This window comes from Myotis brandtii, unplaced genomic scaffold, assembly GCF_000412655.1.
Source record: "Myotis brandtii unplaced genomic scaffold, ASM41265v1 scaffold49, whole genome shotgun sequence".
Classification (NCBI taxonomy): Eukaryota; Metazoa; Chordata; class Mammalia; order Chiroptera; family Vespertilionidae; genus Myotis; species Myotis brandtii.
Genome location: NW_005368707.1, coordinates 6,125,776 through 6,131,706, shown reverse-complemented (window position 1 = coordinate 6,131,706; position 5,931 = coordinate 6,125,776). Strand labels below are relative to the sequence as shown.

The 5,931-nt window shown below is 44.4% G+C and overlaps 1 pseudogene; it reads left to right on the top strand.

Annotated features, from left to right (window-relative positions):
* Positions 1-5,931, top strand: part of LOC102244071 — a 15,448-nt pseudogene that overhangs the window by 8,515 nt on the left and 1,002 nt on the right.

The following is a 5,931-nucleotide window of genomic DNA, read 5'->3' as shown; positions in this document are numbered from 1 at the left end:
GAGGGTGGGGGTGGAGAGGTGGGATATGTATCCCTCACGCTACAGGCAGGTTCACTTCATCACTGAGTCCTGGGAATCTTAAGCTTTACACTTGGATTAAGGTGGCTTCAGAAAGGAAGTGCCCTCAGCACCTGGCAGACACGAGTGAAAAGCCTCTCTAGAATGATATTCTACCATTATTCATGTAGGCATAATACAAACATGACATATACATAACGATGGGGATACATTCTGAGAAACGTGTCATTAGACAATTTCATCACTGTGCGAACATCATAGAGTGCACTTACACAGCCTGGGTGCTATGGCCCACTACGCACCTAGGCTGCATGGTACAACCTATTGCTCCTAGGCTACAAACCTATACAACATGTTACTGTACAAAATGACAAGAGATCAAAGCAAGCACAAGAGAAAATGGTGCAATCAAGAGACGCAGTAAACAGGAGAGGTCTGAGGCTGCTGCCGGGATAACACAACATACTGTTTTACAGCAAACATCTGTATATGTAAGTAGAAAGAGTACACTCTAAAATGATAAAAAGTATAGTATAGTAAATACATAAACTAGTAAGATGGTTGTTGAATACTAGAAGCCTGATGCATGAAATTCGTGCAAGGGACTCGGCCCTCACAGCCCCAGCTTCATCCAGAAGGTCCTCCAGATGGTCGTTCTGCTGTTCAGCCTAATTAACATATTAGCTCTTTATTATATAGGATAATTACCAAGTATTATGTACTCTACATGATTGCATGTGCTATACTTTTATATGACTGGCAGTAGGTTTGTTTATACCAGCATCACCCCAAACACATGACTAATGCATTGCACTATGACATCATAATGGTTATACATTACTAGGCGACAGGAATCTTTCAGCTCCATTATAATTACAAGGCACCAATGTTGGATGTATGGTGCCTTGTTGACTGAAACATTTTTTCGCAGTGTATGACTGTGTGTGTGTGTGTGTGTGTATGTGTGTGTGTGTGTGTGTTTCAATGACTAATGCTCACTAAGAGAATTGAAACACCCAAGAAAACAGTACATTATAAGCAAGAATAGTAGAAACAGCCACCAGTGGAAACAGACCCACAAAAACCTTAGAAATGGGAATTCTTAGATAGAGTCTATAAAACAACTCTACTTACAATATTCAGAAACATACATGCTGCACTTGTAAATTTTGACAGGGAACTGGAAACTATAGAAAATAACATAACTTTTTTTTTAAAGATCCAAATAGAAATTCTCAAACTGGGAAATATAATCATTGATGTTAAAGGACCCAATGATTGGGTTCACAGCAGATTATCACAGCTGATGTGCTGCAGTGAGAATTAGTGAGCTAGAGGATATGTCAGAAAAAAACTATGCAGAATTCATCTTGAAAAGTGGGAAAATATTTAAAAGAAGATGCTTTTAAAAGGTCTAACATACGTTTAATTCAGCATCCAGAGTGGAAAGAGATATTGGAACAAAGGTAATATTTGAAGATAATAGCCAAGAATTTTCTAGAACTGATGACTGACATCAACTCAGTTTCAAGAGTCCAACAGATCTCAAGCAACACAATTTTTTTAAAAAATCCACACTTAGGTGCAACGTAGAGAAATTGTAAGCAATGAAACCAAAGTGAAATTGTGACCCGAGAGCGCCTGTGGCAGACTGCGGCGTTCTCCCCACGTTCTCAGAGCCTCAGCATGGGCCCTGCTGCTTTTCCACTTGCCCCACTCTCCCCCAGTGAGTGGCAGCCCACATCACGTTTTAAGTGGCTCTCTTTTTACATAAGTAGAAACACCCCTTGTTTCCAAAACACTTCTAAATGCTACTAGTTAGAATGATGAAATATGCCATTTAAACCAGAGGGCCGAGAAGAGCGGATTTTTAACTCATAAAAGCAAACAAATCAGCAAGTTCCAGCTGAAGATAAGATGAGGACAATACAAGCTATGACAGGAAGTCATTCATTAATTTGTGAGTGAGTGAATTCTCACAAAGTGAGGCACTTCTACCAAGCACTTAGCAAGAATATCGACTACCACGGAGGTGTCAGACAGACTGTCTAACTTATTAGGAAAAAGAAAAACTTCATCTTATTTCTTTAACCTTCTCCCATGATACATTATTCGCTGCAGGTTCTAACAATATAAAGTTTATTTAAGCGTAGGATGAAAATGGACTTATATGAAATTACAGTGTATTGAGTCCTTTCAAGAAGCACAACCCTGTGCTTGGACCTAAACACCAGCCCTATTGAGCAGGAAAAGGTGACCATGACCCTGAAATGGTCACAGTGCTATGGCACATCCCCCCATTCTACACCAAAACAGCCTCCCTGGGGCCTCTGGCTCCTGTCCCCAACTTACAGAAGCCCTATGATCCTGCACAGGGAAGGGTAGGATGTAGTTGGAAGGTCACTAGACCAGAAGTCTGGACTAGATGGCCCAGGTTCAGCCCTGAGATAACCGGACCCAGAGCCTCAGAGGCAAGATAAAGAGTTTAGAACAGAACAAACCATGGGGAGATGCAAGGGTCAGTAGGGGTGGGCGTGTTCTGCTAAACCTCTGGGTGGTGATGAGGGGTGTTTCTCTCTTTCTGACAGGTCCAATCCCAGAAGGAGCCCAGGCACAAGAGCAAGGTTCCCTGATGTCCCCAGGAGACGTGCTGCGATGCCCCCTGCACTCTCTAGGTTTCCCCTCCCCTGCTTCAGTTTCTGCCGCTGTCGGAACCTGAGAAGCAGCATTTAGACAACAGGTCCCCTTTGGCTGTGGCCCCACTCTTGACACTTTTAGTCACCACAACTGATAAGTTGCAAGCCAAGCTGCAGCCCCAGAGCCACTCTGTGGCAAAGCAGATCGCATAACAAGCTAATTAGTGATCAAAATGCAGCTTCTCCAAGCAGCTTTATCACCAATCTGAGCTGACAGCACAGGCACACCCACAGGGCTGTCACCGGCCACCCCTCATTCCTCATTCTCTCTCTCTCTCTCTCTCTCTCTCTCTCTCTCTCTCTCCCTCTTTCTCTCTCTCTCTCTCCTTACCGCCCCTGCCCCATGACCTTACTACCATGTTCTGCCTTAAATCCCAGCCTGTGGCCCCACCCAATGTCCTCTGTTACCCCTGGAGCTTGTTATTAGAACACTCGCGCTTTGCACATGAAATGGTGCCCAGGAGAAATCCCCTTCATTTGGGGGACCCTTTATAGTCTCTCAAGGGGGTTCATATTGTGGAAAACCACAGTTATGAAATGATGGATTGCATGGCCTCAGGAGGATTTGGGAGTTACAGATAAGAGACTTGCTGTCCCTTTAAGCAGTTAAATAAAGCTCTCCAATCATCATTGGTTGCAGCCCTACAAGGGAGCACAAAGTAGCCACCTTCCAGACCAATCTGTGCCTGGAAGAATAGCTACTACCTTCATTGTCCTCAGATGTTCTAGGGTACCTTTGCTGCTGCATCACTGTCTGTGGGCCGCATGCTTCGGTTGGCTTTGCCAGTTGTGAGGATGAATTTACACCAATTCTTTCATCTACAGCCTTGGTTAGCTCCCTGCCCTGTAACAGTGGCAAACACTTAGAAAACGTCTGGCTGTTGGCTGCAGCCGTGGAAAAGAGCACAGCTCCCTGGTTTAGACCTGGACAAACCTGTTCTTAATGTGCAGAGGACAAGGAGGGCAGACGTACCTGCCATACAGGTATCCTTAGCATTTGGCAATTCTGTAATTCCTACGGGCTCAAACAACCAGAAATTACGGCCTGGCAGCCCATGGGCTCACTTGAGCCGATAGATAAGACTTGTTTTGGCCGAAGATTGTTTTTGCTTTAAGTTGCCAACATTTAAAATGTAGGTGATTTCATACAAACACCTGGATTCCTTGCTGCTCTTGCAAAATCAGAAACTCTGGCAGCACTTCTGATGAGCTGTCATCGCTTGAATAGCCCTACTTTGAGGCAGGCACTCCAACCACCAGAGTTCTACCAGATGCCGACCCAGGTTTTCGTAGGACCTGAAGCTTATGTAACTTGGGGGTGACCACTCTAAAAAAATAAATCAACTTAGCATTTTGGCAATTTTAACTATAAAATTGCTAGGGCTCCTCTAAGGACCTGAGCAAGTGATGGGTCTCAAAGTCTGTGTGTCATGAGCTTCCACAGTCAATCCATCTCTGGCCCCACCCCTGGCTTCTGGCTTCACCTTCAGCCCAGTGCCTGCGTGTGCTGCCTGCCCACCCCAAGAATTGTCTGTCTGTGACCTCTTGTCTATATCTTGTGGCCAACAGTTCCTGCCACCATTCCAACCCTTATTTCCAGTATAAACACAGCTGGCACTGGCTCTGTGAGGTAGGCCCCACCCTCCCTAAAACTCTAGTAACTAAACTGAAGGATGATTTCATTTATTTTAAAGGGTAGTAAAAATAAGTCTTTATGCTTTATAATCCCCTCTCCTTTGCAAGGTTAAAAGGAGAGGAGTCTACCATAAGCGCCTACCTGGAGTTAATATAGAAAGTGATTTCTCGCCGAAACCGGTTTGGCTCAGTGGATAGAGCGTCGGCCTGCGGACTGAAGGGTCCCAGGTTCGATTCCGGTCAAGGGCATGTACCTGGGTTGCGGGCACATCCCCAGTGGGAGATGTGCAGGAGGCGGCTGATCGATGTTTCTCTCTCATCGATGTTTCTAACTCTCTATCCCTCTCCCTTCCTCTCTGTAAAAAATCAATAAAATATATTTTAAAAAAATAAAAAATAAAAAATAAAAAAAAAAGAAAGTGATTTCTCACCATCATGGAGATCTAGAAACAGCACAGAAAGAGTGAGGAGGACACTAAGCCTAATTTCCATCCCATCTGGGGTGCTCATTGGCTCACCGATTGTCCATTGGTCCGTAAATGACCTTATTAAGGGGGTGGGATGGAAGGGAGACATACCAAAAAATGTTTTCCAAACAGTGGGAAACTGTATTGGCACAATTAGATTAGGAATGAGATAACCAGCAATACTTATTGAACACTACTGGGTATTAGACTACCTCCTGTATACCCCGTACTGAACCAAAAGGCACACGGTGGCTGCTCTGTGGGTACTTGCAGTCTAGTTTCAGAAACAGGCATCCACAGGAGATGGTTAGATGACAGGGAAATGTCAGAAAGGCTTGCAGGACTTCAGAGGCTGGGTTGGGAGGGTGTTTCTGGAACAGAGGTGACCACAGGAGCCTGGATGTACAGGGAGCCGCACTGAGGAAATTCCAGGTGGGCAGAAGGGTCTGGGTCTGGAGGGCCAGAGGATAAGCTGGAAGCAAAAAGAAATAAAAAGAAAAGTAGGTAGGGAACCCATCAAGAAGGGACTTGAATTCTAGTAAAGGTCTTTGGATTGTCTGACTCAGTGATAGACAGTAAATGTAATAAAAATTCATGTGGGCAGTGCTCTTCAGCTTACTGAAGTAAACATTGTGACTTAGTTCCATTTCATTCTTACTTGTACTCTGCATCACATGAGACAGGTTTATTCTAGAAAATCTGGAAGGTAGCAAAATCTAAAAGCTGTAATTCATCAACCAGTGATAGCCACTATTAACATTTTGGCATGTTTTCTTCCTGTGTTTTTTTTTAATCTTTATTGTTGAAAGTATTACATGTGTCTCCCTTTTCCCCCATTGACCTTTCCCACTCCCTCCCCTTCCTGTTTATTTCTCAACATAATGTTTTTTCAAAAATGGCACAAGTGTATCTATTTTTACTGTCAATGTATATTCTTTGAAAACATGATGTCCCCCTCCCCCTTGTAGCACCTGTGCCTGGAATGGGGCCTCAGCCGTGCCCTCCACCTCCAGACCATGAGCGAGCTTCGGGCCTTCCTGAAAAGGTGTAAGCAGGATCCCAGAGCTCTGCACACAGGGAATGCACTTCCTGAGGGAGTGAGTATAGAGGGGGAG